The sequence below is a fragment of the Procambarus clarkii genome, chromosome 85 (assembly GCF_040958095.1).
Source record: "Procambarus clarkii isolate CNS0578487 chromosome 85, FALCON_Pclarkii_2.0, whole genome shotgun sequence".
Classification (NCBI taxonomy): Eukaryota; Metazoa; Arthropoda; class Malacostraca; order Decapoda; family Cambaridae; genus Procambarus; species Procambarus clarkii.
The window spans coordinates 20,294,686-20,312,110 of NC_091234.1; the positions used below are offsets into that span (position 1 = coordinate 20,294,686).

At 38.9% G+C, this 17,425-nt stretch overlaps 2 long non-coding RNA genes across 5 annotated transcripts; one reads left to right on the forward strand and one right to left on the reverse strand.

Moving 5' to 3' along the window:
• The first annotated feature begins 446 nt into the window (after positions 1-446).
• On the forward strand, positions 447-3,534 carry LOC138358676 (uncharacterized). The gene is made up of 4 exons (XR_011225528.1): positions 447-888; positions 1,929-2,149; positions 2,770-2,839; positions 3,399-3,534. It is a non-coding gene; the product is annotated as an uncharacterized lncRNA (long non-coding RNA).
• On the reverse strand, positions 3,368-14,989 carry LOC138358675 (uncharacterized). Of its 4 annotated transcripts, XR_011225525.1 has the most exons (6): positions 14,225-14,989; positions 12,534-12,722; positions 9,329-9,491; positions 7,668-7,831; positions 6,325-6,423; positions 3,368-3,465 (listed from the first exon to the last, which is right to left on the reverse strand). It is a non-coding gene; the product is annotated as an uncharacterized lncRNA (long non-coding RNA). The 4 variants fall into 4 exon arrangements; XR_011225527.1 differs by lacking the exon at positions 12,534-12,722 and having other exon boundaries at positions 14,225-14,987; XR_011225524.1 differs by lacking the exon at positions 14,225-14,989 and having other exon boundaries at positions 12,534-12,869.
• Between the last annotated feature and the right edge of the window lie 2,436 nt (positions 14,990-17,425).

The window sequence follows — 17,425 nt, forward strand, 5'->3', positions numbered from 1 at the left end:
ATATTGGATTTATAGATAGAGCTAGTACATACAATACCTAAAGCCACTAGTACGCATAGCGTTTCGGGCATATTATTGAGAGAGGAAAGATATTTATATTTAAACAATTTATTTTTTTTTTACCGACGCTCTCCCTATTGATGAGAACTACAACCTAATGAAGATAAATGTTAATTTTATGTAGATACTGTAATAAACGAAAGTTTTTAATGTCATCAGAGAAGCAGAAATATAGGCAAATTTTAAATCCCTTGTCATAAATATAACTGAAGTGAAAGCAAAGATATATGCATTTTGATAGTTACAAAGACAGCTCTTTAACACGGGTGGAACACGAACAAGGGGAACTTAGTACCCAAATGAGCCACAGAGATATTAGAAAGAATTTTGTCAGTGTCAGAGTAGTTAACGAATGGAATGTATTAAGCAGTGATGTGGTGGAGGCTGACTCCATACACAATTTCAAATGTAGATGTGATAGAGCCCAATAGGCTCAGGAACCTGTACACCTGTTGATTGGCGGTTGAGAGTCGGGACCAAAGAACCATAGCTCAACCCCTGCAAGCACAAATTAGGTGAGTACAACTAGGTGAATACAGCTGAGGGGCGGGACCAAACAGCTGAAGCTCAATTCCCTACGCATAACTAGGCGAGTCCATAGGAATTACCGTTTGTCCTGGCGCCATCTATGTTTTGACAGCAGTACTACTAATGTTCCCACGTTATGTGATGATCACTATACGGGTGTTACGGTCAGTTGCTCTTCTATATATGTTTATGGACAACGTAGGTGATTTGAGGCAATTTGTGGCCAGAGTGAAATAGTATCCACGCGGTGAGTGATGGAGAAGGATATATACTGTTGTGTACTCGACCAGCGGGTGAGAGGTAAGTTATATCGAACAATTATGGGGAATAGATGGGTTATTTTAAGCGTAGAATGTCAGGTAACCGGTAACTACACAGATGGGGTAGTGTTTTTTTAAGTCTTTATTTACTAAAGTGGAACATTACATTATGCCTTTAGCTGAACAAGTCTACTGGTGGGGGAAGTAGACGGGTTTTATGAAAGTATTTTACCTAAATATTTGTATTTGGGTAACTAATTCAGCCGTTACCAGGGAGGGTGTTCCTTTAATCTAAAAATTCTAGCCGGACAAAGTGGTTTGGCAGGGTGCTTAACATTTAGTTTAGTTCACTTACTATATGCAGCCCATGCTTAAAGAATGCAAGTTTATCATATTGAATTTACCGTAGTTTTACTGAATTTAATATACCGTTTTTACCCTATTTAATTATGTCGGGTAAAGGCCGGTCGTGGAAAGTTCCTAATATAGCAAGTTTTAAAAGAAAAGTTTGAGTTAACTTTAACGCTTAAGTTAGTGACCAATTAGCTTGGTCTATTGTGAGGAAAGTTACTAGAATCTAACATTGCAAGTGCCATTTCTCTATTCTTTTTGAGAAACATGACTAGATACATGAATCGCATAGTTTTATTACTAAATGTTAATGGATTAGGTTGCATAGTTGAGGAAATGGTGATAAGGTTTGTGATTTTGTGTACCTTCTCTTCAGCAGAGATTTTGATAGTGGCGCAAAATTGATAGGGGCTCGGATCATTGGGAATGCTGACTGAAGTTGATTAGGTCGTGGCTATACCAAAGGAAATTAGTATAAATGGGGTTAAGTTGGGAGAAGTGTTGTAAGTAGTGCCTAAAAGCTCTCCTTGGACCTCCGTTATTCCGCAAGATTATGGTTTAGACTGCAATAGTTGCAGAATTGGCAAATAAAAAATACCGATGCCCTATATAGTTTTGAAATGGTTAAGACTACCAGATGCAGTTTAATGCTGACAAATGTAAGGTTTGGAGGCTAGGTAAAGATGAGATAGATGGTGTAGATTGTTAAGAGTATTAAATTTTTTGCAGGTGGTAAATTCTCCCCGAGCTGGCACTGCTCTCCAGCCTGGGATGTTGATTGGTTAGTCTTCAACTGCCTCCCAACATGGTAGTGAGGTCCTGAGCTGACATGCAGTGAGGAATGTGGAAAGCTTCCTGAATTGGCACATGGTATGCCTCCCTTTCAAACCAGCAGCTGGCACAAATGTTCCCGCTAACATCAGAATAGTGGATGAAGCCCACACTAAAATGTAAGTGGTACAGTAAATGGACACCCCCCTCCCTTTTGACACTGAACAGTTGGGAGGAAGCATTAAATGTTTGTTAAATAAGCTTTAATCTATAAATGTATAACACTTAAGGGTAATCACGAGTCAAAGTTAATGGCAGGAAAAGTTTTGTTCTGAGTGATGGTATTTTTCCCTTGAAAGTAAAAAAAAAAAATATTCAATGTTTACTTTAGCTTGGTTTTAAGTTTATATACTTTTCCAGAATGTGGTTTGGAAAGTCCAGAAGTCCCTCTATCAGTTGGAGTTAATTTCTTAACCAGAATCAGGCGAGTTGTAGTAAAGGTTAATCTGAATAGTTTTGCATAAAAGTAAAAAAATAGTAATAACTTAAACAATATAGCATTGGCTAAAGATAAATGTAAATTGCCATTGAAGTGCAGTTGTGGATAGTTTCTCAAATGACATTTACTGAAACTTGTCAAATTGATGCCATATATATTTATATTGCTAAATTAGATCTTTACTACTGCTACTAGAATATGTAGGAAAGGTAAATTCCTTAAAGAAATGTTTTCCATCTGAATTTGTAAAGTAAAGCATGATTGGCTTTAAATCTGAAATTAATTTGAAATATTTTGCAGGTGAAAGTGATTATGCATGGAATGGCTTGGAGTGAGGCTCCTTTACTCTGCAAAAGGAAATCTACAGTGGGTGAGTTTGAATTTGATGTTTTAGCTATATCAATGACCTAATCTTAATTCTCTTATCTAGTCCATTTATAGGTGTGTAACCATGTCCTACTGTTACAACCCACAGGGGATGATGCAGTTTGTACTGATCCTACCCCATTTCATAAAAGGGGACCAGGCAGTCTTGCAGATTTCCCTGGCTTGGCTTTTTCAGAGCTTTGCTCTACTACCCATCTAATAGATGGACTAGATTTGCATAGGTTTAGGGACCCTTAACAATGGTTACATTGTTAATTCTCACAGGGCTTGTTTGCTGAATGGGTGGATGCATCTAAAACTTTAGTGCCTGGCATGCATTGTACAGTGCTTTCAGTAAAGCATATGTACAATGTTGATGGCACTAAAGTGGTGGATGTAATGCACCCATTCAGGGAACAAGCTGTGCACTACAACCAGAGTAAGGGATAGGCCTTGCTGAGCCTATCTTGAAAGATAGGCTGTTAGGGTTTTTTGGGCTTATTATTAGGCATTGGTGATAATAAAAGTAGTGTCCCTGTTTAATGTTTATTTTTCTTTTACAGGTGATTGTCTCTGGAGTTGTCTTGGCCTTTTGGATCTTCTGTCATCTAGGAGCATCTGTCCCACAACCTGAAACAGTAATAAATATATGTATTAAATACTATGTAAAACTTATTAAATAAAACAATTTTAACGAAACTACTTTATATACCTTATCCTGAAATTATGCTGGGAATTATTGTTTACTACTATTGATGCAATGTTTAAACATCTGAAATTTTACTTTGAAAATAAATACTTGGTAAAATTTACACTTAATTGTAACTTGTTACATAAGTGCATGCAAAATGCATTGAAAATATGTAAGTGGACTACCTATTCAATTTACATAAACTAACAAATATTGCAAATTAGTCTGAAATATTAAAGTGGAAGAAACTTTTGTCATAATTTTAGTTTTCATGCTTGAAAGTAAATTTAAAGCTATGCAACACCTAAGCTTTGTACAAATTATGATTAACTAAAGATTGTTAAATTAACAAAACATTAGAAGTGTGAAAACCATGTTGTATAGATGCTTCAATGTCAAAGTCTTTGGTAACTTTAATTTAATCAAAGCTCTTAAATGATTTGTCTGCCAAACTCTTCAGATATTCTGAAATATTTTATCTAGATTAAAACCATCATTGTTTGAAAGGGCAAAACAGATTACTGTCAATTAGTTTGACCTAACATCTGCAAGGTCCTGAAGGAATGGAATTTTTTTTGTAAAACTGTTTGCTAAAAACAAACCCTGCCTAATGAACCTGCTCATTTTTTTTAGAAATGGTAATTGCAACATTACCAAAGGCCATTGTTTTAATAGCCAAAGTACCAAATGAAAGACCAAGAAGCAACAAACAGGTACATGGTAGAAAGGACAAAAGAATAGTTACGAGGACCCTTTCATTTGTTAAAGAAATGACTGGGAAAAATGCTGTCGTACCACAAGGGGTCTTAACTCTTGTCATATACATCACTGGCATTAATCTAAATATTACCAACCACAAAAATTGCTGATAACATGTTATAACAAAAATAGAATATAATATTGAAACCTTAATGCAGATCTCTAACTCTACAAATAGTAACAAGACTGGCAATTTCTTAATATAAAACAGAAAAAAATCCAAGACCTTGCACGTGAGCCAGAACAATCCATATCACAACTACCACATTAAAATGAAACAACAATGAAGGTAAGGTAATTACCAAAAGAAGGCACCAAACCGGGAAGGCCATGTAGCACCATCAAAGTGCGCTAAATATCACCAAGAATGCCAATACGAGAACAAAAACGAATAAGGCGAACGATATCAAAAGTATCCGATTCACCTAGAATTCTATCGAGGGACAAGTGACTGCGAGGGACGGTCGGAAAGCAAGACACACGCTCGTCCTGGAAGTCAGGACATTCAACAAGGATATGCACAACTGTAAGAGGGACAATAAGGAGCAGGGCGGCGCTCCATTAAGTGACCGTGGGTTAAGCGGGTATGACCAACCCAAAGCAGTGTCCCGGTTACGGTGGTAGGAGGAAGGCCACAGGGACACACTAAGTTTGAGAGTACGCAGCTTGTTACCAACCACAGAGGGCCAACGGGGAAGAATGAATAACAGGATAAAAGTCGGAATAAGGAATACCTTTACAGGAGATGGGACAAGAACGGATAGCTTCCTTAGCGGCAGCATCCACACGCTCATTGAAACACCAATATGGCTGGGAACCCAGCAAAACTCTACTGATTTAAATTTACTAGAAATAAGAAACAGCCAATGTTGAATCTCAATGACCACCGGATGGACAGGATTAAAGGACCCTAGAGCCATGAGGGCACTACGAGAATCAACTACAACCACAAAGGAGGAATGAGAAAGCAAGAGACAAAGAGCATAGAGAATAGCATAAAGTTCTGCCATGAAGATGCTAGTCTCCGGAGGCAGGAGACACAAAGGTGCAGTCAGGAAAAACAACAGAGTAGCCTACACCGTCTGCAGACTTAAGACCCATTGGTGAAGACGGAAATAGAGTGGAAGTGTGAAGAAAAGTGTTCAAGGAAAAGGTGATTTAGAACTGTAGGAGGGGTAAAAGTTTTAGTCATGTGGGTCAAGGCTTACAGAATTTAGGAACGGGGACCCCTCCATAGGGGCAAAGACGGAATGACACGAGGGGAAATATTGGTAACACAAACTGAAAGAGCATTTTGTAAGAGAGACAACCGTACAGAAAGAGATAGGTGGTGAAGGGGAACAGGAACCACAGGATGGGTAAAGGTCAAGGCATGACATAAGCAAAAGTGAGGGTGCTGTAAGGACCGTACAAGGTGGAGAAGACAGTAGCGATCATGGCATTCCTGTAGAAACAGGACGCCAGTTTCAACATACAGGCTTAGGGTAGGTGTCGAAGGAAAGGTACCAGAGCTGAGCCGTAACCCAGTATGATGCAGTGTGTCCAGATGGTGAAGGGTAGAAGGAGAAGCAGACGAGTAAACGGGGCCATAATCGAGTTTAGACAGAACGAGAGAGGAATGTAAAGAGAGGAGCAGTGTCGATTAGCTCCCCAAGAAGTATGGGACATGACCTAAAGTTAGTTAAGGGCCTTAGAGCATTCAACTCGGACGTAAAAAATATGGGGCGACAAAGACAAACGAGTGTCAAAGATTAGCCCTAAAAGCTTTAGCAGATTCTTTGTACAAAAGGGGATGACCCCTGTTACCTAACAGTAAATAGGTATCTGGGAGTTAGCTGTTACAGGCTGCTTCCTAGGGGGGTGCGTGTGTGGGAGAAAAAAAAATTTAGTAGTTAACCACTGAACTGCTCTGTCTCCAAATAACACCCTGGTGCACAAGAAATAAATTCTTTCCAAAAATTTTTTTTCTCTTCTTATATTGTTAAAATGCAGAGTCTGATCACGGGGAAACTAAACAAAAAATATTGTATGCGACTTACTTTAGCTGCGATGGAGCTGGGAAGTTGAGCAAATTATGGGCGCTGAGCATTGGAGCGATGGGGGTCTGTCGGCCCCGCCACCCCGTGCGACGGCAGTTGCTGCGAATAAAATGTTGCGCAATTATTTTGAAGTTTCTCATTCATTTCTTTTTTTTTTGCTGTAATATTATTTAAAAGTGTGTAATTTGTGGAATTTATATAATTCAAAGTATAGAACATCTCTATGCTCAAAATTATGGGCCTCATATATGCGACATATTCTACAATCAAACAGTGTTTTTGCTGTTATTACACTATATACACACATTGTATATACCCATCTACGTATGTATTCACCATAACGATCCACTATGTTGGTATGGTGAGCCCAAAAAACATGAGTGAGCTGCCACACCCTGCCAGTCCTCCCTCCCTCCTCCAACACATTACTCGCCAACATTCCTCCTCCCAAAATACTGTTATTGTGTTTATTACACTATTTACACACGTTATGTATAAGTATGTACATGTTTTATTCATGTACATACGTACATACTTGCCATCTCCTCACCTCTCTCACTTGCCTACTTAATGCTCTTGCTTCCCTCATCTCATCACAATCGACTTTATAATGGTCCAGGACGGATCGAAATGTCGTCGTCTATTCAATTTCCAGTGTGTGGTTTGGTCAACAATGAAATCTTCATGCAAGATCTTATAAAGAAAACCCCTAGAACGAGTTTTGCAGATACGAAAGAGTTTAAGGTGAGTAGGGGATGGTTTGAGAAATTTTGAAAAAAGACGTGGTATTCATAGTGTTGTGAGGCATGGTGAGGGTGCCAGCTCAGACAAAGTAGGGGCTGAAAGATTTGTTCGTGATTTTAAACATTTTGTAGATATTGTATTGATGGATATATTCCACAACAAGTGTTTAATTGTGAGGAGACATGGCTATTCTGGAAAAAATTGCCAAAGAGGACATACATTACCCAAAAGGAGACGTCACTGCCCGGACACAAGCTAACTTGGGCTAACTTGTGTCAGGATAGGCTAACTCTTGTGCTGTGTGGCGATTTGAAAATTAAACCCTTGCTCGTGTATCATTCCGAAAATCCAAGAGTTTTAAAAAATATATAACGTGCAGAAAAACTGTGATGTAGAGTGGTTTGCCCTGCCATCAAAAAATATCTGCAAGAGAAACGTTTGACACTAAAGGGCCTGCTTCTCGACAATGCTCCTGCTCATCCTCCAGACTTGGAGGATGCATTGTTGGGGCCACTATTTTTTTTTTAGGGATATTCCTGCATGGGCCCTAAGTTTCTGGCTAATGAACCAATGACATGAAGGAGGAGTTTTCAACCTACCTTGTGTTAGGTGTGCAGGGGTCAATAGGCTGAACATAATGTCAGGAGCAAAGGGGGGCGTTTGCCTCTTCAAACACAATTGTGACCATCTTCATCTCTTCGAACTATCCTAAATGCTCTCTTCACCTGTCTGACCAAATTGGGTGTCCAGACCACCTTTGAATCTGAAATTGTAAAATTAATGGTGATTTCAGAATATTCAGTCCATTTATACTAACAAAATTATATACAGTATACTGTAATTGAAATTTTACAGAATGATAAAGGCAATTTAGTAACTTTGTTAAAATGCACATGGGGGAAATACATGAAAATAGGTTAATATGGTTTGTAAGGTTGATGGGAAATGTTTATTACTTTTATGATTTAAAAGATGTATAGTCCTAATACTCCATCCTGGGTGCATTCCACCAGGTAATGACCACAGCAAAAGTTTTCCACAAAGCTCTATTGTCACACAAACTTTTCACATTTTCAAACTTGATTCATCTTTTTCCCCCTCATTCCAGGGGTTTTCTTTAAAAGGTCTTCATGCAAATGCCTTGGTTTCTCACAAATGATGGCCTCTGAAATGCTATCACCTGCTAACTCTTTGTTGTGTATCCAAATTAATAAAAACTTTTCAACATCCTCAAGTGTTTGTGTTCTTTGTTTCGGGATTGTTGATATGCCTTTTGCCACTTTAACGCTCATAATGTCCTTTTTCTTTAGCAAGTACAGTGCATATTGTTGACATAGATTTGTTGTACTGCCTAGCTAGTTCAACAACCTGTGCACCGTTTTGACGTTTATGAATGCTCTCTTGTTTTTCCTCTATGGTCATTCTCACATGTGTTTTCTTGGCTTGCTCCTTACCACTGGCTTTCTTGGGACTCATGGCAAGATATATAATAACAAATTTTATGTTCAAATAGCCAAAAATCCCAAAACAAATGTAATGCTTTATAAAGAATTCAGGCGCGATAGTTACTAGGCAGGAGACACTGGTAAACTGAGGTGCGATCACCATGCCACCACGAGCTAGGTCAGCCCATACGCATATCAACAAACTCATTTACCGAGGCAAAGTTTGTAACCCGATTCAAATTTTTCGAAGAAATTAGGCTCGTAACCCGAAAAGTTCATAAATAATCATTCGTAAGCCGAGGTGACACTATATATAAGTAAAAAATTAAAATTTTGTAGATACACTGTGCTGTATTGATGGATACATTCCACAACAAGTGTTTAATTGTGAGGAGACATAGCTATTCTGGAAAAAATTGCCGAAGAGGGCATACATTACCCAAGAGGAGACGTCACTGCCCGGACACAAGCTAACTTGGGCTAACTTGTGTCAGAATAGGCTAACTCTTGTGCTGTGTGGCGATTTGAAAATTAAACCCTTGCTCGTGTATCATTCCGAAAATCCAAGAGTTTTAAAAAATATATAACGTGCAGAAAAACTGTGATGTGGAGTGGTTTGCCTTGCCATCAAACAATATCTGCAAGAGAAAAGTTTGACACTCAAGGTCCTGCTTCTCGACAATGCTCCTGCTCATCCTCCAGACTTGGAGGATGCATTGTTGGGGCCACTTTTTTTTTTTTTAGGGATATTCCTACATGAGCCCTGAGTTTCTGGCTAATGTACCAATGACATGAAGGAGGAGTTTTCAACCTACCTTGTGTTAGGTGTGCAGAGGTCAATGGTTGAACATAATGTCAGGAGCAAAGGGGGGCGTTTGCCTCTTCGAACACAATTGCGACCATCTTCATCTCTTCGAACTATCCTAAATGCTCTCTTCACTTGTCTGACCAAATTGGGTGTCCAGACCACCTTTGAATCTGAAATTGAAAAATTAATAGCAATTTCAGAATATTCAGTCCATTTATACTAACAAAATTATACATACAGTACTGTAATTGAAATTTTACAGAATGATAAAGGCAATTTAGCAACTTTGTTAAAATGCACATGGGGGAAATACATGAAAATAGGTTAATATTGTTTGTAAGGTTGATGGGAAATGTTTATTACTTTTATGATTTAAAAGATGTATAGCCCTAATACTCCATCCTGGGTGCATTCCACCAGGTAATGACCACAGCAAAAGTTTTCCACGAAGCTCTATTGTCACACAAACTTTTCACATTTTCAAACTTGATTCATCTTTTCCCCCCCCCTCGTTCCAGGGGTTTTCTTTAAAAGGTCTTCATGCAAATGCCTTTGTTTCTCACAAATGATGGCCTCTGAAATGCTATCACCTGCTAACTCCTTGTTGTGTATCCAAATTAATAAAAACTTTTTAACATCCTCAAGTGTTTGTGTTCTTTGTTTCGGGATTGTTGATATGCCTTTTGCCACTTTAACGCTCATAATGTCCTTTTTCTTAGCAAGTACAGTGCATATTGTTGACATAGATTTGTTGTACTGCCTAGCTAGTTCAACAACCTGTGCACCATTTTGATGTTTATGAATGCTCTCTTGTTTTTCCTCTATGGTCATTCTCACATGTGTTTTCTTGGCTTGAACCTTACCACTGGCTTTCTTGGGACTCATGGCAAGATATATCATAACAAATTTTATGTTCAAATAGCCAAAAATCCCAAAACAAATGTAATGCTTTACAAAGAATTCAGGCGCGATACTTACTAGGCAGGAGACACTGGTAAACTGAGGCGCGATCACCATGCCACCACGCGCTAGGTCAGCCCATACGTATATCAACAAACTCCTTTCCCGAGGCAAAGTTTGTAACCCGATTCAAATTTTTCGAAGAAATTAGGCTCGTAACCCGAAAAGTTCATAAATATTCATTCGTAAGCCGAGGTGTCACTATATATAACTAAAAAATTAAACTCAGGATTACTTTCAACCCCCACCCCTTTTGCTCTACTCCATCGCCACCTACCTTCACCCCCCTCTATGATGTACTCTTCCATAGACACCTACCTTTGCCCCCCTCCTCCCCTCTACTCCTCCATCATCACCTACCTTCACACCCCCTCCCTTCTCCTCCATCGTCACCTTCCTTTCACCCTCCTCTATGATGTACTCTTCCATAGACACCTACGTTCACTGCATATAATGCTCCCCTCTACTCCTCCATCGTCACCTACTTTCACCCCTCCCTCCGCTCTACTCCTCCAGGGTCGCAGACAATTTCACGAGCGTGAGAACTACGAGTTCTCTAACCACTCTCACACTCCTACTCTCTCTCACCAGTGAGGGGGAGGGAAGGAGGGAGGAAATAAAGGAAGAAAGGTGGAGGAGAGAGAATAGGCAGGGGGGAGGAGGGCCTAGATACATTTCTTCCATATAGATAGGTAGACTGAGGGAGAGCTGCTTGCCAAGAGCCCTATCAGACAGGCTTCCTATTCCTCAACCCTCCCTAATATGCCACATCCTGGTCAGGACAACTTGCTCGATTGTTATTCTTGGTGTGACTCGAGAACTGACCTCGAGGCGCGGCATGGGCATGGATTATCTCCCTGGGGCACGCACCTCCCTGCCCCAGCTCACTCTCTCTCTCACATAATCTATCAAGGGTCTAACATGAGGTCATTGTGCCTACCAGAAGTGTATATGTCCAAGGCTGGCCACCTGTCTGGACCATTCAAATGTATAAACACGTAATTAGTCTATTAAAATTATATATAATGCTACAATTATAAATTAATTTGTTCATGGTCATTCGTTTATCAGTATTTTAATATGAGGTATATATACGCATGTATGTATACGTTGACGTACACATATATGACTATGTGTATGGAATGATTATGATTATGTGTAATCATATATGATTATATCTAATGGAATGCATTAGTAAGTGATGTGGTGGAGGCTGACTCCATACACAGGTTCAAGTGTAGATATGATAGAGCCCAATAGGCTCAGAAACCTGTACACCTGTTGATTGACAGTTGAGAGGTGGAACTAAAGAGCTAGAGCTCAACCCCAGCAAGCACAATTAGGCGAGTATATGAACGAATGCACATGTACACTTTCAAATGAATTAAGATACCTTGAGATACACAATGATTTAGTTTAAATAGTTTAAACACATTATGGTACTGAATTTTACATGCTGATGTCTGGAAGGGAAAGGGGGTGTGGGGGGTTATTGTCTGAGGTGGAGGACCAGAGGAGGGGGTCAGTGGAAGGATGGTGGCTGGAGGGATGCCATTGTTCTAATGGTTATGAAAACAATTATTGATGGCAGGAATTCAGTGGGTGTGTACTTCACCCGCACCATCACCATACTGTGCCCTGCTACAACACCCCCCCCCCCACTCCACCCATGCTGTGCGGGGCGTATTACACATTATGGGATAACCGACTGTCTGTCCATTCCTGTCTGCTCGTTATGCTGCCCTTCCTTTTGAAAATTGTCTGCTTTATCGACTTCCTTCAAGACCACACGTTAGCCTCTTATCACGCCCTCTTACCACTCTCAGGGAGCCGGCTCTTCTATACAATAGTTACCACTCAGTCCCCAAGGTGAAAGAGTGTCCGGGCATATGACTTGTTACGTGTACTTATTTGCGATTCGTTTGGGCTGTCACGTGTGGTGATTAGTGTTGGGTAAGGCTAGGCCAGGTCAGGTCAGACTAGGCCAGGTCAGACTAGGCTAGGTAAGGCTAGGCCAGGTCAGGTCTGGTCAGGTCAGACTAGGCCAGGTCAGACTAGGCTAGGTAAGGCTAGGCCAGGTCAGGTCTGGTCAGGTCTGGCTAGGCCAGGTCAGGTCTGGTCAGGTCTGGCTAGGCCAGGTCAGGTCTGGTCAGGTCTGGCTAGGCCAGGTCAGGTCTGGTCAGGTCTGGCTAGGCCAGGTCTGGTCAGGTCTGGCTAGGCCAGGCGAGAGAAGTAAAGCGGCAGGTACTTACGTTTCCGAGAAAGTAGCGGCGGTAGTATATTGTTGATTTAGATTCGACGACATCCTGAAGCTAGTAGGTGGCGGCCTCATCGCTCTCGAACTTCTTGTTGTTGTAGGGGATACGAGGCACACCCAATATCCCCCTTACATTGATCACATCGCACACTAATATTTTTACTATTTCGGACACCAGATTTGTCTGTTTCGTATATGTATAATTGTTCAATATTAAAACCACAATAGAATGCTCTAAGTACTTTCGTATATTAATACATCTTCAGAAGGAATGGTTCGCTCTGAAGATGTATTAATATAAGAAAGTACTAAAGGAAATTCCTGTTTCAATGCTTCCTCCGTGGTCTGACACTCTTATTATATATTGTATATACTGAATTTTATTATATATTGTATATACTGAATTATATACACTATGCTTATATAATATATACTGAAATATTGTTACATTTAACGTATGAAACAAAGTATATATCTGTATTTTTAATAAAATATAAAACATTAATATTTATCAACGTATCTCTGTGAATTACATAATTTATCAGTATTGTACAGCCTGTGATCTCCACCTGGCTGGCCACTGATACCTAAGTAGCTTTCATGTGTCCCGACACCGGCGATAGGATTATATTATTTAACTTTAAAGAGAGAGATATTTCTTGAAATGTTGTCACATTAACGTCTACATCTTCCTTCCTTCTGACATATAGATTTTAAGGTTAATTAGCATATATGGAAATAAATTACACAATTTATAGGCTGGTGTGAAGGGCTTCACACTCTTAGAGCAAGCCATCAAGAAACTGTACAGTATCAAATGCATATATCTTCGCTTTCACTTCAGTTATATTTATGACAAGTATTTAAACTGTAGCTTATATTTCTGCCTTTCTGTTGACATAGAAAACTTTCGTTTATTACATTATCTAGATAAAATTAGCATTGATCTTCAAAAGGTTGTAGTTGTAACTTCCATTATAAACAACATTATTATTGCAAACAGTAGGAGTTTCAAAGTCTCATTTGTATGGATACCTTCTCATATAGGTGTTGTCCAGCATGATGACACAAACAAGGCAGCTAAAACTGAATGTGATAAGCCTGAAGTTGAGTGGGATATGGGCATTCCAATCTCTTCTGTCAAAGCCGCAATATTTTAGGAAATTAGGGAAGACAGAAGAGCAGTCACTGACACACAAAAGCCAGAAAGCAAGAGTATAAAGAGCTATGACATGTTTATGTGCCTCTGTAACCTTTTCCACTACCGCCCACAAGATGATATATGGGGTGCATAATTAATGAACTAAACTAAGTAAACATGTTTAGAATCGAGAATTATATGAACGGACAGTATAAAACTTCCACTAGTGTCACAATGACAGTGTGACATTGTAATTGCCAGAATTAGGCTAGGATATCGATATGTATCGCAGGTGGCTGCAGGTAATGAATAGCCCCCAATGGTGAATATTCCAATTGTAAACTATGTGAACAAGAGCTGGGACATACTCACCAACACTATATCTGTGACTGCCCTGTTATAAGTGACTTCAGACCAAATGGTATAAGGTACTTTGAACTCTGTAATTACTTCATACACTTAGGAATATTGGAAGATATTCTTATGCTGTACCCGGATTTTGCTAACGGAGGCTAATAGATCAGCCTTATATTTTATGTTCTCACCTGATTGTTACCTTGAGGTAGGCCCGTAAGTGGTAGTCCTCTTGAACCATTAACAGTATCAATAGATGATACTGGAGATCTGTGGAGGTGCGACTGGACCCTGCGTGACGGGAGATGTATCCCTTGTTTCTTGTGATTGATTGATGAGGATTAAGCCACCCAAAAGGTAGCACGGGCATGAATAGCCCGTAAGTGGTGTTCTTGTTAGTCACAGTTGATTTTTTTTTATTGAGGCTGGTATTTTATCCCCTGATTCCATGTATAACTAACCATCCTGTGAGATGGGAATATTTAATGAACTTATAGCTAGTTTTTGATATACACTGTGTAATCTTTCATATAGAATAGGGTAGCAGCACATTACTGTGTATACCTAAGCTTGTTAATAATAACAAAAAAAAAGTTAGTTTCTATCGATAGGGAGAGCGATGGTTCAAAAATCCTTCTTTAAAATATGAATATCTTTCCTATCTCACTAAGATCTAATCTCTGTGATTAAAATGCAAAATTGACTTTGTCACTGCCTTTTTGATAACGTATACAATCATAAGCTTATTTGTGAATCTCTATTAAACAGTAAATCAGAGAGCGTGTAAGGTTCCGTGTTCCATGTCCGAAGAAACAGGGAGATTTTACATAAATACAGTATATGATAGTTTAAGTAGCGAACGCATACCAACAAATAACGATTAGTATCTATAACAAAAATATTGTTCTATGGAGTTGATTTAACTTCCAACCATGTATTTTTAAATAATCTTTAACGTTTTCTGGCTAGTTATGTTAGATTTGATTAAAAATACGCATTCTACTTGTTAATATCGTTAGATTGGATTAAAAATACGCATTCTACTTGTTAACATCATAAATTAAATTTGCGATAATTTGAGCAGAGAAGTTCGACGACTGGATCACTGTGTACAGAAGGTTGATATGCCAGCAAACACTTTCCAGAGAGCAATATATCTTGGATAAGTCGCTCCACGATATTGTTGCTTGGACCATCGACTTCCTTTGATATTACATATTTACATCTTATTTTGTTATGAAATGATATTTTTTCAGAGTAAAATTATGTTTTCTCATTTTCTGCATCCAGCATCCACATTATAGTGAGTAAATATACCATATTACTTCATTGCTTACGTAATGCTAGGAAGGTTTGAGTAGCTTTGGGCCTTTAGTGGACAGAATCTCCAATAGATGGGGCGAGAGTCGCCCCATCTCTCTCGACCGGGCGGGACTCGAAACTTAAATTAAAATTGCTATATCATTGGTCTCCAACATGATATATTTCCTTTGATGCACTCACAATAACGATTATAGCTCTGTCTTTCTGGAGGCATGTAATATTTTAGGCTTTATTAGCCTATCTTTGTTAATTACACAACATATTGGCAAGTGCGTAGGCGTCTGCACTCCATGACCGAAAAGCTACTGAACGCCACTATAAAAACATATATATCTTCACTTGAGCTTTAAATATGTCTAATGTAATGTATTTAAAATAAAGCTTATATTTCTATCCTTCTTAAGACGTGTAAAACATTTGTGTTTATTAACGAATTTACGTAAAATAAACATTCTTCTCAGAGTTGCTCTGTCGCTCAGTCTATGCGGGGGTCGGAGCTCGGCGATTATTAAAATACATGAATCTTCATTAGAACTTTAATTATGTCTATGATAAAGTGTTTAAAATGAGCCTTATATTCCTATCTTTCTTGAGGCATATAAAAAAATTACGATTATTTACAAATTTACGTGAAATAAGCATTGTTCTGAGAGAGAGTTGCTCCGTCGATCGATCTGTCCGGAGTCGGAGCTCGGCTATTATAAAAGAGTACACGTATCTTCGCTTTAAATTTAAATATGCCCATGGTAAGGTATTTAGAACGAAGCTTATATATCTGTCTTTCTTGTGACATATAAAACTCTTACCTTTATTAAGGAATCTGCGTGAAATAGGCATGGTTCTGAGATGAATGCTGCGGTTTTCGAGTTTGACGAGCGATGAAAACTGCCACTTTTATACAACTACAAATATCTTCGGTTTTACTTAAAATATTTGTCTGGTAGAGGTTTTACATATAGATCGTGTTTCTGTCTTTCTTCTGACTAATAAATAATTTTGGTTTAATCAGTTATCAAGATGTTTTCAACAATATTCTTTCAGCGTTCGTCTTTTCCAACTTGGGCGACCCTTTTGGAAGCGCGATACTTGGGTTAACCCATCCTATAGTTGGGTCTGTTTCCAACTGGGGTTCGAATAGTGATAATGGGTCCTATTACATCTGTCCAGGGAGAGTTTCAGAGCATGGTTTGCATTTAAGAACAGGGTTTTGTAAATGTAGTTGACACAAGAGAATGTGTGGAGGGAGTTAATATTTAGCAAGTTTAGGGATTTAAACAAGGGAGCTGAGTGTTGTCTGAAAGCAGAGTTAGTTATTATTCTGATAGCAGATTTTTGCTGTGTGATGATGGGCTTAAGGTGGTTTGCAGTGGTAGACCCCCATGCACAGATACCATAATTAAGATAGGGGTAGATTAGTGCATAATATAGTGAGAGGAGAGCAGAGTTAGGAACATAATATCTGATTTTGAAGAGTATACCAACTGTCTTAGAGACTTTCTTAGTTATGTGTTGAATGTGGGTGCTGAAGTTGAGTCTCTTGTCTAGGAATAGGCCAAGAAAATTGCCATCACTTTTATTACTGATGTTAATGTTGTCTATCTGTAGCTGAATTGCATTTGATGATTTGCTTCCAAATAAGATGTAGTAAGTCTTTTCGATGTTTAATGTTAGTTTGTTCGTTGACATCCATAAGTGGACTTTTTTTAATTCATTATTCACAACATTATTTAGTGTATGTGGGTTGAGGTTTGAATAGATAAGGGTAGTATCGTCAGCAAACAATATAGGTTTGAGAATATTAGAGACATTAGGCAGTTCGTTTATATATATAAGAAATAGAAGAGGTCCTAAGATGCTGCCCTGTGGCACTCCAACGGTAATTGGTAGAGTGGAAGAAGTTGTATCATTGATGGTTACATATTGGTGTCTGTCACTAAGATAGGATCGGATGTAGTCAAGGGCAAGGCCTCGGATTCCATAATGCTGGAGTTTAAGTAAGAGGTAGTTGTGATTAACAGTATCAAAGGCTTTTCTTAGGTCAATGAAGAGTCCAATCGGAAACTCATTTT